Source organism: Rhinopithecus roxellana, chromosome 1, assembly GCF_007565055.1.
Source record: "Rhinopithecus roxellana isolate Shanxi Qingling chromosome 1, ASM756505v1, whole genome shotgun sequence".
Classification (NCBI taxonomy): domain Eukaryota; kingdom Metazoa; phylum Chordata; class Mammalia; order Primates; family Cercopithecidae; genus Rhinopithecus; species Rhinopithecus roxellana.
Genome location: NC_044549.1, coordinates 128,557,838 through 128,578,016, shown reverse-complemented (window position 1 = coordinate 128,578,016; position 20,179 = coordinate 128,557,838). Strand labels below are relative to the sequence as shown.

The window sequence follows — 20,179 nt, the reverse complement described above, 5'->3', positions numbered from 1 at the left end:
AAAGATGTCCTTTCCTTGCACAAGAGGAAGGATGGACAAAAACCCTCAAAACTCTCTCCTTATTCAGACCTCAGTGAAGTGCCTCTGAGCCCTCTTCTCAACTAGGCCTCAACCTTGGGCCTCAGTTTCTGCAAGACTCATGGTAAAGTGGTTTAGCGACCATCCCCCACGCTTTTTTCTGGACCCAACAAGTCAGGCTGGAGGGGCACCCTTTGCCACTGGCCTCTGGAGATGCCAGGGCAGCAAGTCATTGGAATGAGAGGTAGCCCAGCTCGTTAAAACCTGAGTTTCCCTTGAGATTCCATCCCCTGCAGGAGGACCCAGAATAGGGTGGATAAAATCAGATTAACACAGATCACAGGGCTGTGCCTGCTTTGTGGAATTAAATACTTTCTCCAGATCTGTCACTCTCATTTGTGGGGTGAGGAGGAAAAGCCGTAGGGAGCCCTGGGACTCCTCTTTTCCCAGACTTTGTACTAACCGGTTGTATGACCTACAGGCAGGCCCTTTAGGCACAGAGGTTTGGGACATATGATCTCTTAGATTCCTCCAAATCGTTCTTCCTGGGGCTTTGTCTCCCCACTCCTGCCCTCCTCGCCAGCCTCATCAAAACTTTGTACCATTTGTTGTTCCTCAGACTCATTCCCAGTGGCTCTCTCACCTACGGCTCCAGCTGGGCTCTTGCATGGTGTGAAACCTTTTATAAGGTGCAAAGTTTCTGTAGTCAACCAGTTGGCAGGAGGGAGGCAGTTATTACATTTGTTTCCTCCTTCTCCTGCACTTTGCTCAAAAAGCCTCTTTTAAATTTTTTTTTTTCTTCCCAGTTTTTCAGATTTTACTTAAAATTTGTTTGATTGTGGCCAGGCACAGTGGCTCACGCCTGTAATCCCAGCACTTTGGGAGGCCGAGGCGGGTGGATCACTTGAGGTCAGGAATTTGAGACTAGCCTGGCCAACATGGTGAAATCCTGTCTCTACTAAAAATCCAAAAATTAGCTGGGGCATGGTGGTGGGGCCTGTAGTCCCAGCTACTTGGGAAGCTGAGGCAGGAGAATTGCTTGAACCTGGGAGGCGGAGGTTGCAGTGGGCCAAGATTGCGCCACTGTACTCCACCCTGGATGACAGAGTGAGAGTCCGTCTCAAAAAAAAAAAAAGTGTTGGATTGCTTTTCCCTGGAATGGCTCTGATTGCTTCCCTCTTTGGTGTGTGAGGAGGCACCTCTTCCGCAACATCTCCAAGGTGCCCGGCTCCTTCCCCTCTCTCTCCCCACTCCTTCCTCCCTGCCAGGCTCGACTCACATTCATAACCTCCCTTCCCTCTGTGGCTACCTTGTGAAGCGGGTATGAAGAGCCATATGTCAGCTATGGACATACTGAAGGAGACTCAGAGTCGCTGGCACATGCCCAGGGTTCTGTTGCCCATGGTAGGATGTGGCTTATAGTAGGGTCTGTTTCTAAAGCCTGTGCCCTGAAGCCTTGAGGCACACCCTGTGGAGGAAGCACTAGAAGGCTGGTTCCCTGAAGGCTGGAACCTTTGTCTGATTAATTCAGTGCCCAGTCCCCAGCACCTAGGGAGATGCCTGGCATGTGGTAAACACTCAGTAAATATTTGCTGAATGAGTGAGTGAAAAGCGAAGGTCAAGCCCAGCGGTTCTCAGTCCAGGATGCACATTAGAATTAGTTGGGGAGCTCTAAAAAACTGTGAATGCCTAGGCCTTTTGCCTGGAGATTCTGATTTAATTGATCTGGGTTGAGACCCAGGAATCAATCGTTTTTTAAAGTTTCCCAGGTGATTCCAATGCACACCCCAGAGCAGTAAATTTCAACCATAGGCATGAACCAATGAGACAAATTGTTACCACCCACCCAGGACCCTCCCCTCCCCAGTTCCTTTCCTTCTTACCTACAGCCTTAAGCAACTCTCTCCCAAGAGTGTCCTGAGGCTGCATGGCAGTGGGGCCCTGGGCCTGGTTCCCCAAACCATTTGTTCTTCCTAAGTCTCTGGGCCTGTGATGGGAGGAGCTGTCCTCCCCTTTCTTCCTATCCTTCACGCCTGTTATCCACAGAAGAGATTTTGAATTGGAAGCTTTCTAAGCCATAGCATAATTTTAACTGGGAAATATGCAGGAACTGGATTACAGCCTTGGTTACTAGTGAAGAAGGCAAATTGGAAGCTTCCTAGGCTGTAGCATACTTTTAACTAGGAAATACATAGGAACTGGATTTATAGCCTTGGTTACTAATGAAGAAGGCAAATTCTAAAAGGCATTAAAGTCATTCGATCCCAAGCTATGAAGCAACTGATTAAGAACTGGCTGTGTTCTAGATACTGTATATGCCTAAAAATGTCCAGAGCTTGCCTTGAGGTTTTGTGAGATATTTTAGAAGTTTGTCTGACGACATTCCAGGGAAATAGTCTGACCTTGATGTCAGAAGACAAATCACACCAGGAATTACAATGAGGCATTACCCTTCTGTTTAGAGAAGACCAAAGGGTGATTTTTAATTCAAAGATTTTCCCATGCCACGTAAGACAGCACTTTATTACCCACCATGCTGAACTGATTCCTAATTGTCCCCATGTCTGCATCTTGTGTCTGCAATTTTAAAGCCTTTGAGGGTAAGGTTGTTAAAGTCTATCCATGCATAGCTTTTGGTTCAGAGAAACTGAAGATTTACCTTAAAAATAAGTTGGCAAGTTTCTGTAGGTGGCAAGGAGATTTCCAGAAGAAAGGAATTGAGACTCTACTTCCTTTCTTTTGGGAGGCTCAGTGTTTCAGAACTCATATAATGGGTTTCAGTTTTAAAAAGCTGATTGACTACAGTTGTTCATTTCTCTGCCCTACCAAAACCTTGCCAAGATGATAGTAAAGAATAAAAATGGGCACAAGGACAAGGAGAACAGGAGGGCAACAGCAGACAAGACATTTAGATGAGTTTTTGGAGGACAAATAGCAAACGAAGAAGTGGTTGCTGACTCAGCGGACAGGAGCAAAGTATAACTTAAGGGTCTGTCATAAAAAAATTGGCATGAAGAGGAACCCAGAGAAATACTGAGAGGCTTGGGATTTGGAGGCTCTGCTGAGAAAAGGGATGAGGCGTTGGTCTGAAAACAAGAGTCACTGGTTGAAGGTCTGCATAGAGTGTGTTGGGATCCTAGGTCCCCTCTTCATCCCACAAAGCCAGGAAGCTGATATTTGAGTTTGTCCCTGTGAAAATGATGGCTCAGGATTTGAAAACCCTAAAGAAAAGCCAATCAGCTGACAGCTCTATACACACACTGCAGAGCTTCCTACAAGACTTTTAGTGCCTCACTCTTAAAATGAATAGATAGCCAAGGATACGACATATGAGGAAAGCTTCCAACATAGGAGAGACAAAATATCCAGAAAAGAAAAAGGAATGTGGGGGAAACAGACAGTATAGGGAACATTAGAAATGATACTGTGGCCAGGAGTGGTGGCTCATGCCTGTAATCCCAGCACTTTGGGAGGCCGAGGTGGGTGGATCACAAGGTCAGGAGTTCAAGACCAGCCTGGCCAATATGGTGAAATGCTGTCTCTACTACAAATACAAAAAAATTAGCCAGGTGTGGTGGCACGCGCCTGTAGTCCCAGCTACTAGGGAGGCTGAGGCAAGAGAATCGCTTGAACCCGGAAGGCAGAGGTTGAGGTTACAGTGAGTTGAGATCATGCCACTGTAGTCCAGCCTGGGCAACAGAGTGAGACTCTGTCTCAAGGAAGAAAAAAAGGAAAAAAAGAAATGATATTGCATCATAAAACAAGAACATGATGCTATGAGAAAGAACTTTAAACCAGAAACAGTCTCTGGGGAAAAAATACATCAAAGTGATGTGGTTAAGCCTACAGAAAATTCAGTAGATTGGAATAAGTTAGGGATGATGGAGCATTTGGGGGGAAAATAACACTGCAGAAAAGCATGCAAATGTGAAACATAAATTATAAGCCCTGGAGAAACTAAGGGCCATATAAGAATTAAAGCATAATATAGCCCACTTCTTGATTCAACCATGAAAAATATTTGTATAGCCAGAATGAAATATGGATGTCAATTTAACCAAACATTGTGAAATAACTATGTTTGGAAGATGCAAGAGACAAAATGAGAAGGAGCATTAGTATATGAAAACTAAGTCCTCATCTACCATGGTGGAAGGTTAGTAGAAAATGGCTAAAAATGATAGGTTAAACATTAGGAAAAAAATATAGAAGCAAATACTAGAAGAGCTGGCTAAAAGTTTTGTGGATAGTTGCCCTAGGCAACAGAACTGGAGAATGGGGTGGTGGAAGGCGTGGGTAAAGGCCTTGGGGTTTTCAATATGGGCCCTGTAGCACCATTTGACTTTCAAGTTATGAACATCTGCTACTTGGACTAAAAATTAATTATTGACAAAAGGTACATTGCTAAGGATTGAGACAGGTTGCTTGAAATCAATGAGTAACAATGAAAGATTCCATAGGCTTCCTATGGCACACAGTAAGAACTCAAAAAGTGTCAACAACTATTATTGTCATATAACAATCAGTGGAGAAGCCAGCAGACTTTGCAAGATCATTGCCCGTCCATGACTGGCCTTTGTCTATAACTGGCAGGGATTTCTGGTGTGTCAGCTGCAATATTTAGATCTGGTTGGAGAGCTGGGCACTGAGGCTCAAAGTCAAGAGAAACCCCGAACTTGGGGAAAATAACTGTGGCAAAGAACCTTAGCCAAGTGATCTAAGGTTAGTGACCCCAGTGATATCATGTGGCTATCTTCTGAAAGTTTAAAATTATTCCAAATTAAAAAGTGAAAAAAGGTAATAGGGAAAGAAAAGGTAAAAGCTTTAAACAGGCAATTGACAGAAATACAAAGTGGCCAATAAATATATAAAAATATGCCCAGCACCCCCAACCATCAGAGAAATGCAGCACTTAAAAATTATGAGGTATCACTTTAGCCCCACCAGAATGGCAAAAAGTTGAAGAGAGTGAAAACAGCTATTAGTTATGGGAATATTGGGGTGAGGTTCCCCCAAATACTGTCTTTCTTTATAAGTAGAAATGTTATAGTGCCCCTTTTAGAGATCAACTTTGCTCTACCTTTTAAAATGAAAAAATTGACATACTCTTCCCTTCATGAGTCCCTCTCCTTGGGATCTATCTGATAGGAGCAAGAGTCCATGGGCGTTTAATGACCACAGATTCAATATTACTCATGGCACCCTGGTTCCAAGTAGCCACCCAAACCCCCAATTAAAATCCAAACAAAAGGAAAACAAACAAAGAAACAAAAACCAGAAAACCACTGGAGACTAAGGTAATTAAAGGGTTAGATCTGTTTCAGAAGAGTTGAAGAAATTTCTAGAATATATTTCTTCTTAATATTTCCCTGCCTCCCTGGTTTCTAGACAAGGTGGTTCTACACCAGGTGGTTTTCAGGGGTTACCTGAAATGGGAAGAAGAGTTGGTGCAGATAAAGAGGCACGCAGAAGGGAAGCAGGAAAGTAAGATAGCAAAAGACTGCATATTTAAAAATATCTCCCAAAATAAAAACAATCTCATTTATGTTAAAGACGTGTATGTATAAAATTTATGTGTATACGAAATATTGTCAACAAGTGGCTGATGGGATCATCTCGGGGTGGTGGGATTTTAAATGATTTTTATTTTAATTAATTAATTATTTCATAAAATTCAGCTTCTGTAGGAAGGTGAACTTTTAAGTTATTTCCTACACTTTTATACTGTTTAAATTATTCCAAAGAGCAAGTGTTAATTATATAAACTGAAACAGCAATAAAGCTGTTTACACAGTGAGAGGAAAAACAACTTATCAAGGATCCCTTAGCCATGCACCCACCTGGTGATTTCTTTAAAACAAAATTGTAACCAGCCATGTCCTGAAGCAGACATGGTCCTTTATTTTACTATGTGATAAAGGAGGTAGTGTTTCTTTTGTAAATTCAAGCTCTTGCTCTGAGGAGGGTTCCTTGACATTCTGAGAATTGTTAAATACGTGTACATGCCTCGTTGCTAAACCTGAAATCATTTAACAGATTTGGTTATTCTCTGCTCCATTAATTGTGCTATTCTCCCATTGCAGACCAGTAAGCCAGGGCTGAGGGGATCTAAAGCTCCTCCCAGCATCACACAACTGAGACTTCTCCCAGACACATCCCCTGGGAGCTAGTAGATAGACTGGAATAAAAATTCTGAGCCTTCTCAGTCTCCCAAGCCAATCTTTTCATCTTGCTATAGCATAAGCTTCCATGCAAAGCCACCCTCTCCCTCTACTGTTCTCTGGAGCAGAGCAGGTCTACAGGGTCAGGTTGCCGGCTTAGGCCCTTCCGTGAATGCCCCTTGATTAGAGAACCACTATTATTCTTCTCCTCATAGTCCATGGAAAATAAATACAGGAAAGTCAGCCAACTTTTAAGAATGATGATGCTGGCTGTTTTCAGGTCCCAGTCATCCCTGCAGCCTGGCCGTGCCTTCTGTAAGCCTGTTTCATCCTAAGCTCTCTGCCAGCAAAACTCTTGCAATAGAAAACCATCTGAAGAAGAGCCAGGCAAGGCCTTGACATCGGTGTTCTGGGCACTGGGAGTGATCATGAAGAGACTACGGCAGCGGCAAAACAGGAAACATTTTCTCCAGCCTGCCTATAGCTGCTGCCCTCGGGGCTTGCTCTCATACCCAATTTTTAAAAGCAGGCTCTTAGAATAATAAAACCAGAGAATCCTTGAATACAGAACCATTGACTCTTAGAATCATAAGTTATTGAGAGAAGAACTATGAAATTCTAGAATCTTGGCATTGGAAGTTCCCTCCCAGGTCAATGGGTCCTGTCTCCCCACCTAAGCAAAAGGTATTTCTTCTGAGGAAACTGGGTGCAGTGACGATGTGGCCACAACACCTTGTAGATGTGGGAAGATGTCCAAGGTGGCCACAGTAAGAATCCTTTTATATGTGGTCTCTACCTTGAAACAGTCCATGAGGCAAGAAAATGTCCATGCTTGTCATGACAAAAACTACGACTCCCTGGAAGTCTCTCATACTCTTGAACTCTCTTAAAACTTTATCTTCCCTTGAAGAAGGTTTCAGGAGAAGGAGGAGGCCCTGGAAACTCTTGACAATGCCCTCGGCACTGCTTCCAAGGAGCTCCAGTCTTACAGACAGACCATCCCTGAGAGAAACAAGAGAAAACGGGAAATTCTGACTTCTCTCTACTTCAGAACTATGGACTATTTTGGTTGGCATTTTTGACCCCCTCCAACTTTTTTTTGGCTTTGCTATCTAAAACAAATAAATAAAAACAGCTGATGCTGTGAACTGTAAAGAATCTGAGCTAATTTGGTCCTCCCCTTTCTCCCATCCATTGCAGACTTCGGCCATGGTGCGTGAGCATTAGAAAACAACTTGTCGCCCACTCAACTCTCTTTCTCATTCTTAAAGGAAAATATTTATATTATGCCACAGAAAGGGTTTCCATGGCAGTGATGACTGTAACACTGTTGCCTTAGCAACCACTTGAGTCCATCTTGAATGATCTGAATCCCCTTCACAGACAAATAAGGAAAATCTGTCAAAAGTGCCATTCCGCTGGTGGGAAGTCCTGGAAGACAGTTTTCTCGCGCCCTCATTCTCCCTCCAGGTCCGTCCCCCCAGCTCCCCAGTACATATCCCCTAACACTCACTAGGGAACTTTCCATATTTGCTGCTCTTTAAAGAGCTTGCCCTTGCCCTTCTCCTAGTGATTAGACCCTAATCCACCATGGAGACACTGCCTGGAGCTCTGCAAAGGGTTAAGGACTGGCGGGCAGAGCCATGCCAAAGACAACAGGAGACAAAATAAATACACAGATCATCCTTTTTATAGAGCCTTGCTCTTGCCCCTGGAGACTGGGTGCTCTTTTTTCTCTGTCAGTCCAGAGCAACTCTGAGGGGAGAGTTTTATAGGAAAGACCAGTCTTCGTTGAGGTGCAGCTCTCAGTCACAACAGGTGGGCAGGTTGCCTCTTGGGCCTCAGTTTCCTCATCTGTATGGGAAACCCCACTCAATGGGGTTGAGTGGAGGGCCCTTCTGGCTCTTACACTCTAGGAATTTGGGGGAATCAAGAATGTATCATCTGGCTGGGCGCGGTGGCTCACGCCTGTAATTTCAGCACTTTGGGAGGCCAAGGTGGGTGGATCACTCGAGGTTAGGAATTCCAGACTAGCATGGCCAATATGGTGAAACCCTGTCTCTACTAAAAATACAAAAATTAGCAAGGCATGGTGGTGGGCACCTATAATCCCAGCTATGTGGGTGGCTAAGGCAGGAGGATCGCTTGAACCCAGGAGGCAGAGGTTGAGAGATTGCAGTGAGCTGAGATTGAGCCACCACACTCCAGCCTGTGCGACAGAGAGAGACTCTGTCTCGAAAAGAAAAGAAAAGAAAAGAAAAGAAAAGAATGTATCATCTTCTTTCTCCCAAAGTCATCAGATTTCTTGAAGCATGCCTACAGAGAACTCAGATAGGACATCAGGACAAGTGACATCCTGGAGTGACAGGGAGCACACCAGCATTCACGGGGAGGTGCGTCTTCCCCCATCACACACCTGGGCACAGGGGAAAAGCACCATCCACCTCAGCGGCAGCAGCGCTAACAGGACCATAGGCACACACTGCAGACCAGGCCACTCCAACTCAACGTCTTTCACTGGAGAAGGTGCCCCCACAGGCTGATTAAATCAATAAATGAGCCCTCTCAGGGAAGCAGCGACTTTTCTCCCAGAGGAAATGTTTTCAGTGCAATTCATATCCATCTCTGGAGTTTTCTTTGCCTCTTTCCTTATTGAAAAACAGCTTGAAAAGCTAGAAATGCTGACCTGTTTTCTTTCATTCATCTTCCTGCTTCTTACTGACAGGGAGAAAGCTGTTTCAAGAGAGAGAAGAGAGCAATTTAAATCATTTTTATAATTTTACTAGCCAGCAAGAAAATCACTTTACTGGTTTTGTATGGAGACTAGGAGAAATGGAACAAAACATGGGTGGAGGGGCGGGGAGAAAAGAAAAAGGAGAAGCTGATGCCGCTTTAGGAGGAAGCTGAAATACCTCTTCACCAAACCCCTTCTTGGAAAGTGTAATATCTACAAAAGCCACTTCAGACCTTTTCAGACTTCTGACCTAACTGAGGCAGGATGGCGTGCAGCAGTTAAGAGACTGGGCTTTGGAGTCATACCAAAGTGGGAATGCACTTTGCTCCCACATCCCCTCTTGCCTGCTGGTCACAGTTGATTAGAGTAGGCAGGAGTAGATCCCTGACCTTAAGACAAACTAATCACGGCCTGACCTGATCTAACCCAAAAGGATTGGCTAGGTCAGCTGGTTTTCTTTCCTTAGGAGCCTGAATAGGAAGTCAAGAAAGAATTCAGCCTGGCGTGGTGGCTCACGCCTGTAATCCCAGCACTTTGGGAGACTGAGTGGGTGGATCACCTGAGCTTAGAGGTTCAAGACCAGCCTGGGCAACATGGTGAAACCCTGTCTCTACAAAAAATACAAAAAATTGGCTAAGTATGGTGGTGCGTGCCCAAGTCCCAGCTACTTGGGAGGTTGAGGTGGGAGTATTCCTTGAGCACGTGAGGTCGAAGCTGCAGTGAGCCAAGATCGTGCCACTGCACTCCAGCCTGGCTGACAATGTGAAACTCTGTCTAAACAAAACAAAACAAAACAAAAATAAAGAGAGGGAATTCCCCAGTCAGTGGAGGACAAGTCAGGTCAATAGTGAAAGAACTGAAAAGGCAACACTGGTAGTCACGGAATAAGACTCATCTCATCCAGACCATATCGTGTTCTGCATTTTTGTGAATCTGTTACCAATCTTTAGACTTTGGGATATTTTGCATAAAATCCCAGCTCTTTGGCTTCTCTTAAAAAGCCAGAAGCTCTGTAACACAGGGTCAGCATGTCCTGGCTGCAGTCAGCTGGAGCTAGGGCCTGCAGCTGCTCGCTTTTCCTGGGCCATATGTTCTCCCATCCACCAGCCTCCACCCTGCCTTGTTACGCTCACACTTAGCTTACCTGCCTGCCACATGTAGGCATTGGTGCATGCCTGTGTAGGTATTGGTGTGTGCAACACCTAAATTAGAGGGAAGGTCCCTAGCAACTGCTTCCTGGAAACTGAAATTGCCTTGAATACAGAGCTGGAATTACTGAGGCAAACTTTAATATAGTTTCTGGTCCCAGATTTCCCAGAGGCTCCCCTTAATCTTCTATGTGGAGGCTTACAATAAATCCTCTCTACCAAGCTAGCTTGAATGGGTCTTTATCCTTTGCAATAGAACAAGCCCCACGTATACAGGGGTAATTATTAAATTACCTCCCCTTCTCTTCCCAGCTCTCTCAGAGGCTGCAGTTTTGTACAATGGGCTGCTGTCTGAGAAGAATTCTAGGGGAGACTGGCTGACAATTGGGAGATGTAGTCCTGAGGATTAGCTGGGCACCAGGAACCAAGGTCAGGCTCACTTTGCCAGGGGAGATATAGGAATGAGAGCTCACTCACGGGCCAACAGCTTGTGAAAAATACCAAAGTAACTCCATAGGTACCTACCCGGGATTCTCTGGAGCCAGATGTAGGCAAGGCATAGATTGGTCCTCTGGACATAGGAAGCCAAGAGTGGTGTCCAGTAGGACTTTGGGGAAGCTTAGTCACGTGAGCAATCAGAACCAACCTCAGCCCTAGCCTTTGGAGGCCTCCAGCTGGACTGTAGGAGGAGCCCAAGGCAGCTGGAGTTCTCCAAAGAACTTGAGGGGCTCTGGACAGAGGTTATTCCTTAACCAGTGTGAAAGTATATAATATGTGAGCCACTGGTATGGTCCCACCTGTGACTGCGGGGCTTTAACTCAAAGAATAATCATTCTTTAAGTAGTCATGATGGATATTGGGCCTCATGGTTACCAGGTTGCTGTGAGTGCAGCATTGGTACCTTAATGGGTTAATGCTGGCACAGCCCTGGGAATCTTCCTTTGTTATGTGCACAGGGATCTCTGGAAGCCTGGCTTTGGCAAGGATTTGGGTTCAGAGATGTGTGTGAGCTCCAGGATATTGCAGTTTCTTATCACTGACTCTCAGGTACTCTGGACATGAGCCACACATCTCAGCCACACAAAGACAGTGAGGTCTTTATCTTGTCGACTAGATTCATACTGGGGGTATTGTGTGGATCAACACATAAGCAAGATGGAGGAATAGGATTTTCCAGTGCCCATCTATCCACAGAAACATCAATTTGAACAACTCTCCATGCACGGAAATGCCCTCAAAGAGCTAAGGAAACCAAGTGAGAGATTATAGCAAGTGGGTTGTAGCACAGAAGTAAGAGGTGTTTAAGAGGGTAGGAAGGAGAGTCTGACATCACCCAAATCCCCCCTCCCCCAAGTCCAGGCAGCAGAGGGCAGAAAGACACCCTCTATGTTGGGGAGGGAGAGGGAAGTGAACACCTGACTTTGCCTTGGAGCCTAACACTGGACCCTCTCAGTAAAACTCAGTACCAGGCAGGACTCCACAGCCCAGCCTCCAGGCCAATACCCATGGACTAAGCCTCCAAACCAGCCCTGGTGCCAGGAGGGATCCTGCAGCCCCAGGCTCCAGGCCTGCATGGTGGAAGGTCTCTAGGCCCGTGCCACTGCCAGGCTGACCCCAGTGGCCCCAGACTTTGGGACTACCTAACACCAGGCCAACCACTACAGACTCAATATCCAGGCCCTGGACTCTGGACCATCCCCAGCACTAGGCTGCCTCTCACAGCCCTGGGCTTCAGGCCTGCCCCAGCACCAGGTTGACCCCAGAGCCCTAGTCATCAGGCCATCACCTATAGACCCAGCCTCGAGACTAGCCTTTGTGTTCATAAGTTCTTATCACTTAGCTCTCACAAGTGAGAAAATTTAGTATTTGGTTTTCTGTTCCTGTGTTACTTTGCTAAGGATAATAGCCTCCAGCTCCATCCATGTTCCTGCAAAAGATAGGATCTCATTCTTTTTTTATGGCTGCACAGTATTCCATGGTATATATATACCACATTTTCTTTATCCAATCTGTCATTGATGGGCATTTAGATTGATTCCACGTCTTTGCCATTGTGAATAGTTCTGCAGTGAATATTCACACGCATGTGTCTTTATGGTCGAATGATTTATATTCCTCTGGGTATATACCCAGTGATGGGATTGCTGGGTGGAATGGTAGTTCTACTTTTAGCTCTTTAAGGAATCACCATACTGCTTTCCACAATAGTTGAACTAAATTACACTGTCACCAATAATATATAAATCTTCCCTTTTCTCTACAACCTCACCAGCATCTGTTATTTTTTGAATTTTTAATGATACCCATTCTGACTGCTATAAGATGGTATCTCATTGTGGGTTTGATTTGTGTTTCTCTAATGATGAGTTACATTGAGCTGTTTTCATATGATTTTTGGCTACATGTATGTATTCTTTTGAGAAGTGTCTGTTTATGTCCTTTGCCCACTTTTTAGTGGGGCTGGTTGTTTTCCTCTGGTAAATTTGTTTAAGTTCCTTATCGATGCTGGATATTAGACCTTTGTCAGATGCAAATATTCTCTCCCATTCTGTAGGTTGTCTGTTTACTCTCTTGATACTTTCATTTGCTATGCAGAAGCTCTTAAGTTTAATTAGATCCTACTTGTCAATTTTTGCTTTTGTTGTGATTGCTTTTGGTGTCTTTGTTATGAAATCTTTGCCTGTTCCTATGTTTAGGATATTATTGCCTAGGTTTTTATAGTTTTGGGTTTTACACTTAAGTCTTTAATCCATCTTGAGTTGATTTTTCTGTATGGTATAAGGAAGTGGTCCAGGTTCAATCTTCTGCATATAGCTAGCCAGTTATCTCAGCACCACTTGTTGAATAGAGTCTTTTCCCCATTGTTTGTTTCTGTCAGCTTTGTCAAAGATCAGATAGTCATAGATGTGGGGCCTTATATCTGGGCTTTCTATTCTGTTCCATGGGTCTGTGTGCCTGTTTTTGTGCCAGTACCATGCTGTTTTGGTTACTGTAGACTTGTAGTATAGTTTGAAGTTGGGTAACGTGATGCTTCTAGCTTTGTTCTTTTTGCTTAGGATTGCTTTGGCTATTTGGGCTCCTTTTTTGTTCCATATGAATTTTAAAATAGATTTTTTTTAGTTATGTTAATAATGTCATTGGTAGTCTGATAGGAATCATATAGAATCTGCAAATTGAATAATGTCATTGGTAATCTGATAGGAATAATATGGAATCTGTAAATTGCTTTGGGCAGTATAGCCATTTTAATGATATTGATTCTTCCTATCCATGAGCAGGGGATGTTTTCCCATTTGTTTGTGTCTTCTCCGATTTCTTTGAGCAGTGTTTTGTAATTCTTTATTTATTATTATTATTATTATTTGAGACAGAGTCTTGCTCTGTCACCCAGGTTGGAGTACAGTGGCACAATCTCGGCTCACTGCAATCTCTGCCTCCTGGGTTCAAGCAGTTCTCCTGCCTCAGCCTCCCGAGTAGCTGGGACTACAGGAGTATGGCACCATGCCCGGCTAATTTTTCTATTTTTAGTAGAGATGGGATTTCACCATGTTAGCCAAGCTGGTCTCGAACTCCTGACCTCAGGCAATCTGCCCGCCTCAGCCTCCCAAAGTGCTGGGATTACAGGCATGAGCCACCACTCCTGGCCTGTGATTCTCATTGTAGAGATCTTTCACCTCCCTCGTTATCTGTATTCCCAGATAGTTTATTCTTTTTGTGGCAACTGTGAATGGGATTGCCTTTCTGATTTGGCTCTCAGTTTGGCTGTTGTTGATGTATAGGAATGCCAGTGATTTTTGTACATTGATTTTGTATCCTACAACTTTGCCGAAGTTGTTTATCAGCTAAAGGAGCTTTTGGGCTGAGACTGTGGGGGTTTTTAGATATAGAATCACGTCGTCTGCAAACAAAGATAATTTGGCTTCCTCTTTTCTGTTTGGACGTGATTTATTTCTTTCTCTTGCCTAACTGCTCTGGCTAGGACTTCCAATACTATGTTGAATAGAAGTGGGGAGACAGGGAATCCTTGTCTTGTGCTGGTTTTCAAGGGGAATGCTTCCAGCTTTTGCCCTTTAAGTAAAATGTTGGCTGTGGGTTTGTCATAGATGGTTCTTATTATTTTGAGGTATGTTCCTTTAATACCTAGTTTATTGAGAGTTTTTTTTTTAACATGAAACAGTGTTGAATTTTATCAAAAGACTTTTCTGCATCTACTGAAATAATCATGTGGTTTTTGTCTTTAGTTCTGTTTCCTATGATGAATCACATTTATGTTGAACCAACCTTGCATCCTGGGGATGAAGCCTACTTGATCATGATGGATTCGCTTTTTGATGTGCTGCTGAATTCAGTTTGCAAGTATTTTGTTGAGGATTTTTGCATCTATGTTCATCAACATTTCTTTTTGTCGTGTCTCTGCCAGGTTTTAGTATCAAGATAATGCTGGCCTCATAGAATGAATTGAGGAGGAGTCTCTCCTCCTCTATTTTTTGGAATAGTTTCTGTAGGAATGATATTGGCTCTTCTTTGTACATCTGGTAGAATTAGCATGTGATTAGCTTTCTTGGGTTGGTAGCCTATTTATTACCAATTCAATTTTAGAGCTCATCATTGGTCTGTTTAGGGAATCAATTTCCTCCTGGCTTAGTTTTGGGAGGGTGTAAGTGTCCAGGAATTTATCCATCTCTTCTAGGTTTTCTAGTTTGTCTGCATAGAGGTGTTCATAGTAGTTTCTGATGGTTGCTTGTATTTCTGTGGGGTCAGTAGTAACATTCCCTTTGTCATTTCTAATAGTGTTTATTTCGATCTTTTCTCTTCTTAATTAGCCTAGCTAGTGGCCTATTTATTTTATTTTATTTTTTTCCAAAAAAAAAACTCCTGGGTTCATTGATCTTCTGAATGGTTTTTTGTATCTCAATTTCCTTCAGTCCAGCTCTGATTTTTGTTATTTCTCATCTTCTGCTAGTTTTGGGGTTGATTTGTTCTTGCTTCTCTAATTCTTTCAGTTGTGAAGTTAGGTTGCTAATTTGAGATCTTTCTAACTTTTTGATATGGGCAACTTTTAATGGGCATAGGGATTACCTTTTAAAATGTGGATTCCTGAACACTCCCCTGGAGATACTGAGCTGAAACTGACATGACCTCCTAGGCCAGTGAAAAGCACTAGGGAGAGGACAGACTACCGGGAGAGTCCCTGAAAGACTTGGAATCTGGAGCTCGATGGGTGAACAGATTGTGTGACTTGGACAAATTCCTTCACTTCCCTCTTGTTGTTATATAAGGAAGTTGGACGGAATAACCCCAGTGAACCCTCCAGTTCTGATATCCCAGGGCTGTGCCATTTGACAAGTTCCATATACTCTGAACCCTTGGTTTGGCTGAAAATACAGATGCAAAGTGTCTGGGGACATTGGCCACACTTACACCCCCCAACACAAGGTTCACTGGACAATATTCTGTCCTGCAGAAGAGCATGGAGATAAGTCCCTGGCCCAGTCAGAACACCTCATGCCAATTGATGCCTTCCCAACACGTATGCCCTTCCCAGGGGCTCTGAGAACAGAGTGCAGTCTAGGGGCCTGTCTGAATGGCTTGTGCTCTTCAGACTGAAGTGCTGTATTTCTTCTTTCTCCCATTGGCATGCCTTATTTCTGAGGATGCTCATTTATACACCTGGGAGAGGATCAGCCTATAGATATAAAATACAGGATTTTTCAAGGGATGAGAAAAGACAGGGTCCTGAGGAAATCAGCTCTGGGCTGGAGAGGTGGAGCATTCCTCTCTTTCCCCTTTGAGCCTCAAGGCACCATGGAGAGGAGAAAGGCTTTGGGGTCAGATTGAATTCCAGTCCTGACTCTGCCACTTACTACTTGGGGTAATTCAAGTAACTTAACTGCTCTGAGTCTCTGTGTTTTCACATCTGAAAAAAATGAAGTGGCAATAATCAAGTTTATTTGCAGGGTTGCAGTGAGAATTAAATCTGATTACATACATAAAGGTGCCTGGCACTTAGAAGGGGCTCAGTAATCCTCAGCCCCCACTTCCCACCTCCAGCTCTTTCTCGCTGCCATCCTCTGTCTGGGGAAGGGTATCTCTACCTAGTCCCTCCAGCCTTAGGAGTCATCAAGATAGAATGGGTTGGGGAGGGCTCCTTCCTTCTTTAGTATTATTGATGGATATTCAAAAGAAACATTTACACCAAAAGCGACTCTGAGGAAACAAAGGGAAATGAACAAAGCAAATATAAATCCATGAAATGAAATGCAGATTACAGCTTCTACAAAAGCCTCTCATAAACTCCCCACAGTGCCCAGAAACAATGGGGCCAACTGGAGCTGGGAACCTGTTCCCGGCTGAAAATTGAAGCCCTGTCTCTCCAGTGGAGCCTCCTCTGCCTCTGGACTGTTTTCTCAGCCTAAGGAAGGTAGGAGGTGCGGAGAGTTGGAGGCCCAGAGAGCGCTCCAACTTGTCTGTCAGCTTTGCAGCTCCTCTATGGCTCCTGCCCAATGCACACTCCTCCCTTCAGACATCTCTACCCCACTGAGGTCCCCCACAAAGAATAAAACCACAACCCTGCCTGTGCAGAGCTGCACAAGGCTGCACAGAGACTGTCATGACTCGGGGCTCAGAGGAGACTTGCTTCTTCTTGGGTGGGTGTTGGACAAATAGCAGGAGTTAAGAGGCTAACACTGCAGTCTTTTCTGCATCTGAGCCAGGTCCTACAGCATGGGCTGCTGGGGATGTTAAAGTGTTATCAGAAAGGGGTCCTGATCCAGACCCCAAGAAATAGTTCTTGGATCTTGTACAAGAAAGAATTCGGGGTAAGTCCACAGAGTAAAGTGAAAGCAAGGTTATTAGACAAGTAAAGAAACAAAAGAATGGCTACTCCATAGTCAGTGGCTCTTTTTATGGTTATTTCTTGATCATATGTTAAGTAAGGGGTGGATCATTCCTGAGTTTCCCGGGGAAAGGGGAAAGGAGTTCCCAGAACTGAGGATTCCCCTTCCTTTTAGACCATATAAAGTAATTGCTGGACATTGCCATGGCATTTATAAACTGTCATAGCACTGGTGGGAGTGAATCTTAGGATGCTGATGCATTATAATCAGTGTATAATGAGCAGTGAGGATGATCAGAGGTCACTTCTGTCACTATCTTGGTTTTGGTAGCTTTTGGCTGGCTTCTTTACTGTATCTTGCTTTATCAGCAGGGTGTTTGTGACTGTAGCTTGTGCGAGCCTCCTGTCTCATCTGTGACTAAGAATGCTTACCTTCCTGGGGTTGCAGCCCAGCAGGTCTCAGCCTTATTTTACCCAGCTTCTATTCAAGATGAGTTGCTCTGGTTCAAATGCCTATGACAAAGGGACAGAGAACAAGATTAGTGGGACCCATTCTTGGAATCTCACAGCTCACAGCCTACGACCCATACTCAGCCCTGGGAGAAGTGGGGGGCTTAGAAGGAAAGCCCTGAACAGCTGCCATGTCAAGGGAAGGCCAAATCAAACAATAGCCATTGCCTGAGCTTGGGACAACCAGACTGAGCCCTGACCCCTAGCTCCCTAGGACAGGAGGAAGAGTGAGACCCTCAGTTTCCAAAAACTTCCAGACCAGACAAGCAGAAGTAACACCACAGTGCAGGCTGCCTTTACTGACACAGTAAAGGTTAGTAAACCCTCCTGGGCTGAGGTCTGAGAAGGGTGGCCAGGATCTGCTCAAGGATCTGGAAAAATTGCCAGTTAATGATTTAAGAAGCTGAGGGTGCTTAGTAGGGAAAGAAAAGCTTTAAGGACACCTGGGTTTATATATGTGAGGGTTCATCTGTGGAAAAGGAATTTGCCATAATTAGGGGATGCATTTAGGCAGAGGGTAGAAGTCACAGGAAGAATTTCCGTCACTCAGAGTGGTTAGCAACGGAGCAAGCACGGCATTGAGGTCTTTAGAAGGATAACCTGTTTGGATTTGAAACAACAATGCCCCAAGCGAGATATGTTGGTGGGCGTTATGCCAGTTATGGAGCCAACAAGGGACTCAGTGAGCCCTCTTCAATATTTTGAGCAGGTTAATGATGCGTAGGGATGGTTTACACACATATGTGTGGGTTTTCCAAACAGAACACAAAAACCATCAGCTCAGCAAGTCACCATGCAGATCCCTCCCCCATGAACAGCACCAGCTCTGGGGTTTCAGAGCTTGCCAAAATGGCTGTAGCTCTCAGCTTGTAGGTATCTCTGGTCAATGCCTGATAATCTGATGCTCACTGGACCTGGGAACATGCTACTGGATCACAAGAGGTACAATCATGCCCCAGTCAATGGGGATGCAGGCTGACTCGACCAGAAGGAAGGGCTGGTGGGTCCTAACACCATAGCAGACCTTCCCTTTTTTTTGAGACGGAGTCTCGCTGTGTCACCAGGCTGGAGTGCAGTGGCTCAATCTCGGTTCACTGCAACCTCCACCTCCCGGGTTCAAGTGATTCTTCTGCCTCAGCCTGCTGAGTAGCCGGGACTACAGGGGCGCACCACCACACGTGGCTAATTTTTGTATTTTTAGTAGCGACGCGGTTTCACCATATTGGCCAGGCTGGTCTCCAGCTCCTGACCCGGTGATCCACCCGCCTCGGCCTCCCAAAGTGCTGGGATTACAGGCGTGAGCCAGCGCGCCCAACCACCTTCCTTTTTTGATCTGGGCCCTGGTTCAGCGGGCCCAGCTACTTGTCCAACCCACCGTCATCCTGTCTGGATTCATATTGTTTATTGTCCCCTGTTGGGAGGCCTAATAATCTGCAAATAGAAGGGAGTCCCACAAAGCGACCACTCTAAATGACTGCTACTGCCTACTTCCTTGTCACTGCTTTCCCTTGTCTCTTGGCTGGGGCTTGCTCTCTTATCCTTCAGAAAATTAGCCCTGAACTCAACCCCCAGAACTGTCATATCTTTTCATAATCCCAAATGAAAACATCTATCAGGTTGGATTTTAGACCAGATATAAGGAGAAAGACGCTGTTTCCACATCAGAAACAACAACTAATAGGAAGAACTAACCATTTATCATACTCAGAGGTCTACATCCTCATCTCATTCATCCCTCGCAACAATGCTTTTATGGGATACATTCCCCTGGCCCTTTGTATCAAGCAGTTGTAGCAGGATATGAAACTTCCATTTGCTTTGTAAGACACCTCAATTCGTTTGCACCTTCTCTTTGCTCCACTGAACATTATCATCTGCCTTTCCCCAGGATGAGATCAAACATTTTCTGACCCCTCCAGAGAGGAGAGATAAGATGTCTATCCTCTATGAATACTAACTCTTCGTGCCTTCAAAGGTGAAAGAGTCTGATGTTTTTATTTTATTTCTTAATTATGCATTATTTGAGCTCCAGTTTTTATGGACGGGTTTTGTGTGTGTGTGTGTGTGTGTGTGTGTGTGTGTATTTTCACTTTGGCTATCCAGCATTCTTTTCTTAATTGAAAATATTCTAGATCTGGACGTGGTGGCTCACACCTGTAATCCCAGCACCCTGGGAAGACGATATGGGTGGATCACCTGAGGTCAGGAGTTCAAGACCAGCCTGGCCAACATGGTGAAACCCTGTCTCTACTAAAAATACAAAAAAAAAAAAAAAAAAAAAATTAGCTGGGCGTAGTGGCACATGCTTGTAATCTCAGCTACTGGGGGATGCTGAGGCAGGAGAATCACTTGAACCTGGGAGGTGGAGGTTGCAGTGAGCTGAGATTGCACCACTGCACTCCAGCCTGGGCAACAGAGTAAGACTCCATCTCAAAAATATATATATAAATAAATAAATAACATCCTAGTTTCCTTTTAGGAAATCCTCTCCCCCATTGTTTGCAGACTGGTGTATGACAGATTGGTGTGTCTTGTCCCCAAATAACAGAAACAGAAGGGTTACTGTGGGCTCCTTTCACCAGATTCTTTCTCTCTCATCCCAGTACAGCCATGTGGTCATGTGACCTAAGCCCAACTAATAATATTCTCCCCTGGGACTTTGAATGTTGAGCAGAGTAACACAAAGATGCTAAAAGGGGAGAAGCAACACCCTGTCAAGTACATCCTGTCCTGATTTCTTCCTGTTTCCAAGCCGTCTTCCAGACTTCCCAGC

The 20,179-nt window shown here is 44.6% G+C and overlaps 1 long non-coding RNA gene across 1 annotated transcript in view; it reads right to left on the bottom strand.

Moving 5' to 3' along the window:
- LOC104672751 overlaps positions 1-7,416 on the bottom strand; it is a 39,605-nt gene extending 32,189 nt beyond the window's left edge. The window contains exons 1-2 of the long non-coding RNA XR_749437.2: positions 6,853-7,416; positions 5,859-6,037 (exon numbers count right to left, since the gene is read on the bottom strand). This is a non-coding gene — a long non-coding RNA (uncharacterized LOC104672751). The remainder of the gene's footprint in view (positions 1-5,858; positions 6,038-6,852) is intronic.
- Between the last annotated feature and the right edge of the window lie 12,763 nt (positions 7,417-20,179).